A 14,410-nucleotide genomic window follows, 5' to 3' on the forward strand; every position below is an offset into this window, starting at 1 on the left:
TCACAATACCCCATAGATTTGGGGTTAAGGTCAGGCGAGTATGCTGGCCAATTAAGAACAGGGATGCCATGGTCCTTAAACCAGGTACTGGTAGCTTTGGTACTGTGTGCAGGTGCCAAGTCCTGTTGCAAAATGAAATCTGCATCTCCATAAATTTGGTCAGCTGCAGGAAGCATGAAGTGCTATAAAACTTCCTGGTGGATGGCTGCATTGACCTTGGACCTCAGATAAAACAGTGGACCAACACCAGTAGATGACATGGCACCCCATACCATCACTGACTGTAGAAACTTTACACTGGACCTCAAACAACGGATTCTGTGCCTCTCCTTTCTTCCTCCAGACTCTGGGAGCTTGATTTCCAAAGGAAATTTCATCAGAGAATATAACTTTGGACCACTCACCTGCAGTCCAGTCCTTTTTGGAAGCAAGACGCTTCTGACGCTATCTTTTGTTCAAGAGTGGCTTGACACAAGGAACGCGACAGCTGAAACCCATGTCTTGCATACGTCTGTGTGGTGGTTCTTGAAGCACAGACTCCAGCTGCAGTCCAGTCTTTGTGAATCTCCCCCACATTTTTAATGGGTTTTTGTTTCACAATCCTCTCCAGGGTGTGGTTATCCCTATTGCTTGTACACTTTTTTCTACCACATCATTTCCTTCCCTTTGCCTCTCTATTAATGTGCTTGGACACAGCTCTGTGAACAGCCTCTTTAGCATTGACCTTTTATGTCTTGCCCTACTTGTGTAAGGTGTCAATGGTCATCTTTTGGACAACTGTCAAGTCAGCAGTCATCCACATGATTGTGTAACCTACAGAACTAGACTGAGAGACCATTTAAAGGCCTTTGCAGGTGTTTTGAGTTAAGTAGCTGATTAGAAATTGGAACCAGGTGTCTTCAATATTGAACCTTTTCACAATATTCTAATTTTCTGAGATACTGAATTTGGGGTTTTCATTAGTTGTCAGTTATAATCATCAAATTAAAAGAAAAATACACTTGAAATATATCAGTCTGTGTGTAATGAATGATTATAATATACAAGTTTCACTTTTTTAATGGAATTACTGAAATAAATCCACTTTTTCATAATATTCTAATTTTAAGACCAGCACCTGTATATTGGCTGTTACCGTCTTAGGCTTCATTTGTACAAGGACTTTTATGTTCATGAGCCTCAATGGGTGGATTGAAACTTATTGACAGCCTTCATTAATCAAAATTAATATCTGAATCTCAATATTAAAACCTAATACCAATGAACTAATAGATACATATTCTGGGCAGGCCTAATTCCAGCACTGGCATATTAGCATATTACTTGTGATGGTCCAGCATCAACAGTTCAAGGGTAGGGCAGTTCAAGTAGCAAAAAAAACACACAAATTGTACAAGTTGACCAACATGCAGCTGAGGAGAGTCCCCAAAAGTGTCAGCACAGGAGAGCAGCACTATCCTAACTGTTGCTGCAGAGACCCCACACTGATTCAGTTTAGAGGAACAGGGGCAGTGGAATTGCATCCCAGATAGCAGACACATCTGGGCCAAATCTGTCTCACTTTTGGCACTCGTGGCATTGGTAAGTGTTGAGTGGGCCGGATATGGGCAAAATGTCATGAGCCGGACTTGACTTGGGTTATGCTATGTGTTGTGTGGGTCAGACCTGGGCCAAATGTCAACATCTGGCCCGTATAAGGTGGAGTTGTGGCTGAGTTCAGGTTGCCAGACCCACCTTGAATCAGCACAGTCGTTTAAGGACAAATGTGGGCCTGGACTCTCTAGGGAGAGTCTGGTGTCTTTCGCCACTTGATGTGGCCAAGAACTGCCTACTAGTTCAGGAAAAGAAATTTGACTGACAAGCAAAAGAACCAATCACAAGTCTGCTATTTTGGCATGTCATATAGAAGGAGGGGATTCACTTCAGACCAATATCAGTACAAAGTGATACACGGAAGTGCATATATGCAGATGTATGGACAGCCAATCAGAATGCAACTGTCAGAATCCTGACAGCGAAGCCAGGTTTGTGCACTGAAAGTATAAGAATCTCCGTCAATATTTGGGAGGAGCATCTGTGGCTAAGCATACTACATGTACCTTACTTGACTAGACTCGGCCCAACACGTTGAGGCAAGTAGGCTTGTGCACAATGTTGAGGGAAGGGTTTTCTGAGTGTTTGCGCTGTGCAGTTCAGCTCAGCACAGCTAGAGAGTGCACACCGACATGTGTTGATGATAAAAACCAGTTTCTGAGAGCGCAAATTTCAGGGACTGATGCTGGAGAAACAGAAACTTTGAAAATAAGCTAAGAAACACGGGTTGTACACTGTTTAGAAGCATACAGGCACTTATGGTTTAACACACCACAGCAGATGATTTTTCCTACAAACTGAATTCAAACCACACATATTTAGAGGATAAAGCCACATATCTGTGAGCACAAAGTCGAGTGAAGGGTCTTCAAATTTTGCATGTTTTCAGCTTCCTTTCTCTTTCTTGTAACCCAATCACTGTGGGCTATATTTATTTGTGAAAATAAGATGCATTTAATTCTCAAAATAACTGCCTCACTTGTTACCACTATTTTATACAGAATTTTGCATTTTAGCAATGAATGCTGAAATATATTTTAATTGTACAGACATCATACAGACAATAAAATCTAAGACAAAGACTGGAAAAACTAGAAACTTAAAAAGACAAAAAAACAAACAAAAAAAACAAACAAACAAAACAAAACGAGAGAAGCCCTGGGAAAAGAATTCTAAATGGAAAAGGCTTAATGGCTGGCTTTACCACACATGGAAAGCAACAAGATCACTCTGCAAGACACTCAGTCCACAAGGCCTGCAGGCTATGTTAGACTACACACACACAGCCGCACCACACACATCCACTCAGCATCTCCGCAATTACCACCAAAACACCCTCCACCCTTCCCCCTGTCTCTTCTCCTTCAGCAGAGAACCTGAAACTCACAGAGGGGAACCTAATCGCCGGTACAATCACCTTGCCATCACCTCTGACCCTGCCATGTCAGAGTAACAGCTTCCTCACCCCTACCAATTAGGAGGGAGCTGGCCCTACAGCAGAATGACTGATGTAAGGTCAAACTATATCCCCTCCACCCATCTCTCTGTGAGCCCTGAGTCTGAGGAAAGTGGCCACAGACTGCATCTGCAAAGTTGGCTAAACTGGTATATTTACTGACGTTTATTAGTGTTCATTGTCAGTGTAAATGTAAACCATATATATATATATATATATATATATATATAAAAGAGAGAGGGCGAGAGAGAGAGAGAGAGAGAGAGAGAGAGAGAGAGAGAGAGCTTGCATTTCTTATGAAAACAAGGATAATGCTAAAGAGTTCCCTTGCAGCAACTACCCCAGCTATTCTGGGAAAGATTATATATTAAATAACTCTATGAGGATTTGATTGCCATAATCAACATAAACATTATTGAAGTCAATAAGTTGGATCACAACTCCAAATCTCCTAAACTGACCTCCAACTCTCCACAAAATGCAGTTCCACTGGTCCACAGCCCAACATTTGGGGAACTTGTACTTTAATAACAGGTGGTATTGATCATGGTGAATTCAAAACCTGCTTTAAGCTTTCTTCTTTCAATACAAGGTGTTTGTGTACATTTAAATGCCTACGGGATGGGTGAATAGATTAATTCATTTTACCCATGCTCTAAGTGACTATGAGGAGTTTGGGGTGTTCTCCCCTTTGGTTTCTTCAGGGTGCCCCGGTTTCCTCGCCCGGTCCAAAAACACATGTATGTAGGTGGACTGGCGACTCTAGACACAACATAGTTTAAGACACTAGATGATTAGAGTAAAAAAAAATCTGGAAAGATTGGTGACATGTTGGATGAAGGTTGGACTTGTGGGGCAAGAAAATGGAAGGAAAGGTGAATGAATCAAGATAAACAAGACCAAAAATTACAGCGCAGGATGAGGAGGGGTCTATAGACTTTGACAGAAAAGTGAGGAGAAAGGAAGTATTGCGCTGAAGAGAACCAAAGAGAGAACCAGAGAGAGAACCAGGGAGATCGCGAAACAGTGCTAGCCCTCGCGCGGCAATAAAGCAGCTCGAGAGCGCCATGAATCAGAGCGCGTGAGGCTTTACCGGCCTGGGTGTCTTTGGTCCTGTCCCGCGCACTAATAGGGAGCAGATGGCGGACCGTTTCACAAGTCGCGCCTTGGAAAAACATTCCTCCACAAAAATCCAATTATGAACGAGCAGGTCCTTCTATCTCGGCTCGCGCCGCCGACCACTTCCCCGAAACTCCGCCGTTTACTCGCATAACAAGGTTAAAGACAAGCTGAGGCCCATCCAACCACTGCTCATATCAGTCCGCCGCCGTCAGCACAGACACGGACGAGCAGGGGTCAATGAAGCAAAACTAAACCACATTACCGTGGAAATGAGTTCATTCACTGTGTATTTTTAGCCCTGTCAAGCTGATAAAGTCCGTTACTTTCCCAAGAAATATTCTTGTTTTCCACAATTGACAAATAAGTCCAGATATTCGCTGTTACTCTGTGGAATAAAGGAGTGTTGGCCACATTGACTGCGAGCATTCTGTATGCACTAGATCCACTGAATGATACACAGTTTTATGTGGAATTCAAGAGAAGTGCTCCTATGTGTGTGTGTGTGTGTGTGTGTGTGTGTGTGTGTGTATAAAAAATCATCAAATGGACAATGTGCAAGTTTGATTTTCACTGGATGTGGTCTTTAAATTTAATCATCTTTTTTGGAACAGTAATCATGTTTAAGATTGGGTTTATATATATTACCACACACCTGAAATAAAATAATATGTTTTTTTGGAGCACATTTATTATTCACAAACAGTAATCTTGTTAAAATCTTCATATATATATATATATATCTCCTTATAAATACAGACACAACTGGCGTTATCATTACATTTCCAGTCCTATTCTTTAATGACATTAGGCTTTTAAAATCTGTTTGTTCTGTTTTTGTGCTTTGATGGAAACGCTTCAATGATAACAGCATTAAAGTGGAGTGGAGTGCAGTAAAACTGTCCCAGGTCAGTTAAAACTTATACTGTTTTTGTTCTTTAACCTGCTATTAGATGGCTGTAAGAGCACATGTTGATGAATATTGTCTCCCTGAGTTACTTTAGAATATCTTAAATCTAATCTGTGGCCTTGTAGAGGGCCCTGAGGAGATTTTTTTTCCCTAAGCCATTTGTTAAAAGCAAAAAACATTTTATAAAAAAGCATCAAAGATTTTTAATAACATTTTGGAAATGGGGGATTTATTCTATTTTTTTATGAAAGTACATGTTGGACTATTAATTGTATTCATTTAGGAGTGAGAGGAGGAATGGCTGTTTATTTGATAATGTCAGATTTAATAAATCTGCATCCTGTCCTATATTGGATTTGGCCCCAAATTGGCCTCCAGTGACTGGACTCAATAGCCAGAAGCAGCATGCCATGGCAATGACACAAAGCTTCTAAGAATGGTTTAAACATTGGTGGATGTAGAGAAGGGCCAGTTACTGTAACTCACTTTCTGAAAAATGCACATTGCCAGTACTGCCTTTGTGAAGTGGACAGGCTGAAATATGGAGCAGAGTGTGCTGGTGTAGGAGTAAAGAAAAAGAGAGAAAGGGTACTGGTCATATAGCTGTTCAGGGTGAAGGGCTGAATCCTGCTGCTGCAGCTGCGGGGTCGTCTGGCACCTCATTGCCTGTTAAGTGGCTCCACGTGTGAGGGAATGAGTCTAAATAAATTGCTGGACCCGCCAGCTCTCTCTCTGTCTCCCTCTCTCTCTCACACACACATACACACACACAAACACAGATACACACAGCCACCCCAGCACCCTGCTGAGACAACTTCAGAGAGTAAAGGGGGAAAGACTGTAGCCCTGTGTGGCATTGTTATAGAGAGGGTAGGGGGTTGAGGGTGGGGGGAGGTAAAACGAGCTAGGTGCTAATAGATTTCCTGCAGTTTTGTAAAGCTCCTCGACTTCATGCCTGATGGCTTTGTTTCTGCCACACTGCGCTCCAGGTTCATCTGCAGCAAATTACTCAGACCGTGATTTGACCCCCATTCTAACACACCCACCCTCATAACATGACCGCAGTAATACATACAAGAACACACCCCTGGTGCCACCATTGGGACATTATTGGACATTGTTGGCTGACTAAACACTAAACACACTGACTAAACATAATGTATTAAATTAACTCTAATATGTGTGTCATATCCACATTTTTTAAATATTTAAATTGTGTCAATATATCATCGCTGTCCAGTTAAAACCATGCATGTCCATTTTTGTATATTTTCAGTTTGCTACATCATTTGAACACAGCAGCTGTTCATCACATTTTGGTCAAACTTCATGATGAAGGGACCAATAGCTCCAAAATAGCTTTACTTTGACTTCCATTTAAAGTTAAGACGGTTTTTCCTTTCTCCTTTAAAATTTGGGATATTGGGAAATACATGCTTTTAACTAAACAGTGATGTTATGTAAACTCTTTGTCTAAAATTACTAATGAGGGATTTCTGCTCTTTGAAGGTGCACCAAAAGCAGCCACAGGTTTTTAGTTGTGCATGCACAGCTCCTTTATTCTCTGTTGAAAAGTACAGAGACACTATGAGTGCAGCTACACTTGAGCTTAAGGTCAACATGCCCAATATTAAGCATTGACTTGAAAGGTGTAAAGCCCCTATCATTAGACCATGGAGCAGTAGAAATGTATTCTCTGGATTTATGAAGCTCCATCCAATGCCCTTGGGATAAGCTAGAGTGGTGTTTGTTATCCTGAACTAATCATCCAACTTCAAAACCTGACCTCACTAAATGTTTAAGTGAATGCAATCAACTCCTCATAGCAAGTTTCCATCTAGTCTAAAGGGGGTAAAGTCCCTAGTAATAATTCATAATTAGAGGAAAAAATTTGGATGTGCAGGTGTTCACAAACATTTGTCTATGTAGTGTGTTTGTCTCTCAGTTTACTAATTTCCAGTCATATTCCATTTATGTGGAATGTATATATGTGCATAAACCATGCCAATGACTTTAGCAGTCAGAGAAAAAAAGGGACATGTACGCACAGAAGTACATGTTTCTACGCTCTAAGAAACACACGTGTAAAGAACATTCGCACATCCAAGCATCAAACACATATGCACATGCCTTCCCGCACACACATCATAGAAGCACAGGCACATGCCCAAAAAACACCACAGGGACCAGTAAATATCCAAGCACACATACCTATGGTGGGGTCCAAAGACCTATGACCACAAGTGGAAATACTTTTTTTGCATTCTTTTTGTTTTATTGTATAAAAGCAGTAAAAACATTTCAGTGAAAAGTAGAATTATGGGAAACTATGAAAGTGTGCAAAAGCAACAGACACACACAAAATAACAATAAAATGGCATTCACTGTCATGTGATAATACAATGTATGATGTAAAAATGCACATATCATTGATTTTATTTCAAAGTGATTCTCATACTGGGGAGCCCATATATTTTTCTGCTCCTTGGTCCACAAGACCCTCATTATACCACTGCACCACACTGTAAATATTCAAATACACTGATCAGCCATAACATTGCAACTACCTTGTTTCTCCATTCACTGCCTATTTTATCATCATCATTGAGCTTAGTATTGCATTTTGTAGTTTTACAATTACAAAGTGTAGTCCTCCTGTTGTTCCACTTTGTTAAGCCTCTTTCACTCTGTGCTACAGTGGTCAGGACCCATACAAGAACACACAGCAGGTATGATTTGGGTGTTGCTTCATTCTCAGCCCTGCAGTGACTCATATGTTTTGGTATGACTGGATCAGATACAGCAGTGCTGCTGAAGTATTTAAACCCCTCAGTGTCACTGCTGGACTAAACACAGTCCACTAACTAAAACAATCAACTACTTAAATAAGGCCTGCTCTCTTGGGGTCTTGACCACTGAAGAAATTGGGCAGAGCATCAGATGTACTTGTACAGTTGATGATTTTAGAACTACGGTACTGTGGGAAAAGTCATAAGATTATTATTATCATTATGTTAAATCAGCTATGTTCTTGATAATAAGCATAGTGCTTGTATAAAAGTAATTTTACATTCATTCACTGTCTTGTAACTGCTTATCCAGTTCAGGGTTGTGGTAGGTCTGAGGCATATCCAGAATCACTGGGTGCAGTGGGGGCGCCCGTAATTCACAGGGCGACACACACACACATTCACTCACACCGTGAAGTGCCGGACTTTTGAGTCACCAATCCACAAATGTGTAGGTTTTGAACCGTGGGAGGAAACTGGAGCATCTGGAGGAAACCCATGCAGACACAGGGAGAACACACCAATCTCCAGGAGCAGGACTTGAACCCACAACCTTAGGGTCCCTGGACCTGTGTGACTGCAACATTTACATTTACATTTATGCATTTGGCAGACGCTTTTATCCAAAGCTACCTACCAAAGCAACACTACCTGATGCAACACCGTGCTGCCATAAAATAATTACATGCAACAAAATAATTACATAAATACAAATACTTTTTTCTCAATTTTTTTCTTTAAAAATAAGTAGATGTGTTGTGAGCTAGTATGAAGAACAAAGTTTGTTTCCAGATGTTAAGGATTTGTTAAATCAACAGCACACTTGATTTAACACAATGAAGTGTTTATTAAGCGTGGCATTTGATAAGAACTTCTCATGATCCTGGACTGCAACAAGGAGAGATTTAAACCAACACATTCACACACAGAATATCACTACATAATGTAATAATATTATTTGTATTTATTCTAATAATTGTTTAAGTAAATAATCTCTTACTACTCTATCCATAGCTTTTTAAATCTCATTTCCTCAGGTGCTCAAAAATATTTTAACACTTTTTTTTTTTTTTTTTTTTTTTTTTTTTCTGTAGAGCTTCAGGTGTGTATATAAAAGATGAAACAGTGTACAGACATAATGAGCAGCTCTGCGTGTCACAGGATCTTTATCTATACAAAGACTCACAATAACTTCCTCCAGACTTGTGTGTGAGTCACTATGTCAAAATGCTGACTATATGTACAATCACACACCTGCACCAACCAACAAAACATGTAGCACACACACAATCACGCAAACAAAACTGAGTTGCAGGCTTTTTTCTGGCACAGATTCAGACTTCAGATTCAGATTCCTTTTTATCTTTAAGTGATGTTGGCCTGGTTTCAGAAAAGCATGTTTGTGTTAAGATGATCTTAACTTCTAGAGGGAGTTGTCAGTGTGATTCTCACACTTTCATTTGAGTATATTTGTAGAACGATGCTTTTTTAGAAAATCAGGCCTGGATTTTATTAGGCTAAGTGACCTTATCTCATATAATCTCATTTTGAAATGTTTTATATGAAACTAAGAAAATACTACAGTAAAGTAGTGTTTGTGTAAAGTGTTATCTCAACATCCCCGGGTTCTGGGTTGTGTCATTTATTATTTTATTTTCTTTAAAGAAAAACTTAATGAACTTTACATTTTTTTAACATTCTCAAACATGATGTATATACAATATACAATATATAATATAATATATAATTCTGCCACCAAAATCCTCAGAAGTCTCAAAAGATATATGGTTGTTTGTGCAATACTTTTAATGCATGAATTTTACATGACGTTTAGGAACAAAACACCAAATTGTTCATTTATTTTTTTGGAAAAGTGTTCTTTCATAAGGGAACTGATGTGTTCCTGATCATTGTCATTCCTGATCATCATCAAATTCTGCAGAATTGTGTCCAAAATGTATTTGTATACTTCTGTATTCATGATCCCAACACAGATCCATCAACACCGTGGTAAAACAAACAAAAAGCCCCTGACTGACATGTGCACATCTGCTTTTCTGAACCCATAGTGCAGCCTGATTGGAATCCTCAAATAGGTCTTTTGCATACAACAAAATGTTTATGTAAGTAACCTACAGTACCACTTTAAGTTTGCCAGTAGTTCAATGGTTCAATTGTCCAAATACTTTTGGGGCCAATTGCTCAGCAGCATACATTCCCTCCTGTTTCCCCTTCCTTTTTTTTCTCAGTTTATCTTTTTACCTGTCTGCCCTTTTTGATGTGTAGTGAAGTCATATTGTTTTTATCGCTATATGTAATGTAATATAATAGCTTCCACTATTATCCATTAGCTGCTATCAGTCCATACCTTTGATCATCTGAACATGTAACATTTGAACAGTCTAAACGTATTTATCTTGTATTGAATTATACATCCATCCACCTGTGTCTCCATCCACTCTTTGCCCTGATCCTTGGCTGTGCGCTGAAAAAGCCATACCTCTGGATGTAATGAGGCTCATACATTTTGTTCAGTAAGTGTTCTCAGTGTGTGGAGTCCTGCTGTTCTGCCCGTGCCTCTCTCCAAGTTGGACACAGCCATGCTGACAGCTGGGAGTGCTTTGACCGCTGCAAGTGCCGGCCCGCTTCACTTTCACAACGGTTGGACATGAAAGAACATGAAAAGCAAGACCGCTACCAGACTCTGGTCATTAAAGCATTAAATGACCTGCAGATGAGCTGGAGTCTGAGGGCCACACAGCAGCAAGACAGATAGATAGATAGAGATAGAGATAGAAAGGGAGAGAGAGAAAGAGAGAGAGAGATCTACTTTTGCATTACTCAAGTTGCCACACAGAAGAATAAGCTGATGGTGGACTTCCTGTGTTGCTCATCGCTGCAATAGTTTAGTGTGTTTGAAGAGCTGCCCACCATCCTCCTTTTTCTTTGTTCACAGAACCTGCAACAAACACCACAGACCATCTGCACAGGACAGCTCATAGGTACAAAAGACTCCTGCTGTATTCAAAAGCAGATGGTTTTAAATGCTGTTTTTCTCAGTTACAACAAATATTCTCCTTGAAAAGCAGACCCAGAGGAAAGCAAACTCAAAAAGGAGATCTACTTAATGTTCTCCTAAACAACATAGATCATGTGGAAAAACAAAGGAGAGTCTCCTGCTGTTCAAATGTGTCTTCTGAGATGAAGACTTCAGTCATGTCATATGTCTCCTCTTGAATCTTAGTGGAGATGTCAGTAAAGTCACAAACTCTACTCAGAATCACCAGACGGACTAAAGCTCACTCTCGCTCTTTTTTCCTGTTATCTCTCTCGTGCCTCATGTCTCCCTTTTGTCCTAAACATTCCTAAAGAATTTTAGGAGAATTACCATTATGTCCCATGAACCATAACAGAGCAATCTATAAGGAATAAAATTGGGTTAGTTTGTGGTCAGTGCCCTCTGGGTCAAATGTCGCTTTTCCACCGCATGGGTCCGGCTCTAATCGACTCGACTCTACACGGCTCGGCTTGGCATGCTTAAGCTGTCGCTTTTCCACTGACACGAAATGGAGCCGGTGACTTTGCAAAACCTAGTCTCTAACAGGAATCGCTGGCTTTTCAAAAACCACAACAACGACAGCGGAAAAGTTAGGCACTGTTTACTGATGTATTCATGTGTTGTTTTTGTTTTTTGGACTGAACACAGCTCTGTGCCCCAGTTCTCACAGATCAGTTTTACCTGTTGCACCTGTGGCTTTAACTGGAAAGCTGCTGTAATTTAAGAGATGTTACAAGTGGCGAGTTTGTGCTGGATTTGAATGAGCTCTGCATTTCGTGGTAATTGACATGGCTCTGGCCACTCAGTGCTCTGCAGGGTTTACCCATCACCATTTAGTACCTACTTGGCATGGTTGGAACCCCGAGCGAGCTGGGACTGAAAACCTACCTGGTTCCAGGGACCAGGTACCAGATTTGGCCAGTGGAAAATCAAAAGAGCCGTGCTGAGTCGAGTAGAGTCGTGTACATTCTATGCAGTGGAAATGTGCCAAGAGACCTTTCATTATAGTGTGATTCACTCTGACACCAACTTGACTCATTACAATCTTAATAAGTTTCTTCAACTTTCAGGACTTTCAAGGCCATGGGAACTACACAGAAATCCTCTACCACAATCATTACTTTGCATATACCAGCTAGACTAACTCTGGGAAAAAAAAATCATCCTTTTTTTCTTTCATAATGGAAACCAAGTGGCCCTTGCCTAATTGAAAATAAAATGTTTTGCAATCAAGAATTTAGTCTCCCAACCATCTACCACAAAGCCTGCAGTAAAGCTTTAGGGAAGACTCACAAGCCTCATCAGAAAAGTGGATGTCTGATACTGATGGCTTTCATTCGAGGTCAGAAATGATGGTCTCCACAAAACTTAAGTGTCCATTGTTATATCTTCAAAACAGCCATGTAGCATAAGTATCTCAGACACAGGTCCCTGGAGAATAGGATCTGTGGGCACTGATTCTGAGCCTGGGCTGATCAGGCCCAGTCATTCAGGTACAAGTATGATTCTTAGCTGAAAGCAAAACAGAAAACCATGACTTGAAATCAGATTCCTCTTAGAAACCAGAATGTCTTGGACACTGGAATGCTGGTCAACCAGAATGATCCTGCTACATGACCAGCTAAATCAGCACTAGACCTCTAGAAACCAACACAAACCAACTTAGATTATTGAATGCATGCTGGTCTATGTTTTTGTTCTTTCAGCAGGGCAACTGTAGTGGCGCCGGATTATGGGCAAGGCTAAATATAACCTAAGTGTTCCAAACAGTTTCAACATGAAGACAAATTTGCCAAAATTTATCAAAGCCCACGAGTCATTTTCTCCAGAACAAGTTTAGAAGCACATAGAAACCAACTTATATATTTTACAACAGGAGTCAGTTCAAGTCCACAACATGTTATGTAAGTGCACAGGGGTAAGAAACACTCTATGGATAAGTTAGAAATTAAGCTCAGAGATTGCTCAAAGATAACATAATGTAAATCTCTGAATGCTCGTCCTTTTTGTTCATTCATTTTCTGTAACCACTTATCCAGTTCAGGGTCGTGGTGGATCCAGAGTCTACACAGAATCACTGGGCGCAAGGCAGAAAAACACCCTGGAGAGGGCATCTGTCCTTCACAGGGCAACACACACTCACACCTATGGACACTTTTAAGTAGTGGGACCGCGGGTGGAAACCGGAGCACCCGGAGGACACGAGGAGAACACACCAAACTCCTCACAGACAGTCACCCTGAGCGTGACTCAAACACACAACCTCCAGGTCCCTGGAGCTGAGTGACTACAACACTACCTGCTGCACCACCGTGCCGCTCCTCGTCCTTTTTAGGGCACATGTAAAGGTTGCTTATGGCAATATGGCTCTGTCTAGGTAACCATCTCTGAGAGTGCCAATTTGGAGTGAAATAGGATGGATCATTCCTACAATGTTCTGTAATACTTAATTCTAGCTTTTTTCCTTACCATAAATGTAGCAAATCAGATAGGTTTGAAATGCAAAGTTTTTTATTTATTTATTTATTTATTTATTTTTTAGGACAAGTCTACCTAACTATAATTCAAAGCGCTACTCAAATTACCAAGCTGCATGGCTAAATTATGACAAAACTATAAAACCTAACATAATTTTGAACAAACTGAATGCTTTTGCCAATTGTTTTAGCTAGGGGAGGTACTTTTTCCTCATTAAATATTATCAGACACCACATCAACAAATATATTAGGGATTATTCACTAAACCCAACATCATTTACAGCAAGTGCATATTGATTTAAGCTTACAGTTTGCACAATGATTATTAGTAGAGCATTAGCTTTAATTACTTATTAGCTTGATTAGCCTGGTAACTAACTAATGACAAATAGAGTGAAAATTGCATAATGAGATTTTTTTTAAGCTATCAACTGTTTAGACATGTAGCTCTCAGTCACAATGTGAAGTATATTTTGTTTGCCATTGTTGGTTGATAAGCTGAGACTTGGACACAGTCCATTTGTAAGCCACTTTATGGTCAAAACTGTGCAGATTTAACAGAAAACAGTGAATACATGGGCCATGGAGATTACAAGTCTGTGGGTAAGCTGGCTTTGTCTTTTGGGAAAATAGGACAGGACAGATGCTGTACTGATTCTTGTTTTCTTTTTCCACTGAGCTCTCTGTAGAACAAATGCTCTTTATTATTCATTATATTGCCCATGGGTTCACATCTCTATAAGCCTAATATCCATCAATACATCTGTGTGATTTAGCTACTACTTGGCAGTAATGCCAATTACACAGCGTTTGATTATTCACTGGTGATTCCTAAGAAATGCTTAAGAACTGCAGTCATTTTCTTGGTCAAACAACAGAGCTTTTCAGGGTGAAAAAAGAAAGAAAATAGCTATTCAGTGGAGGCCTACAGCGAGTGCGGCACTTTGTCATGTTTTTCTACCTACACCTGCTCTAAAACTCTCACTGACCACTGCAGTTTTAATGCA

Source organism: Hoplias malabaricus, chromosome 4 (assembly GCF_029633855.1).
Source record: "Hoplias malabaricus isolate fHopMal1 chromosome 4, fHopMal1.hap1, whole genome shotgun sequence".
NCBI lineage: Eukaryota > Metazoa > Chordata > Actinopteri > Characiformes > Erythrinidae > Hoplias > Hoplias malabaricus.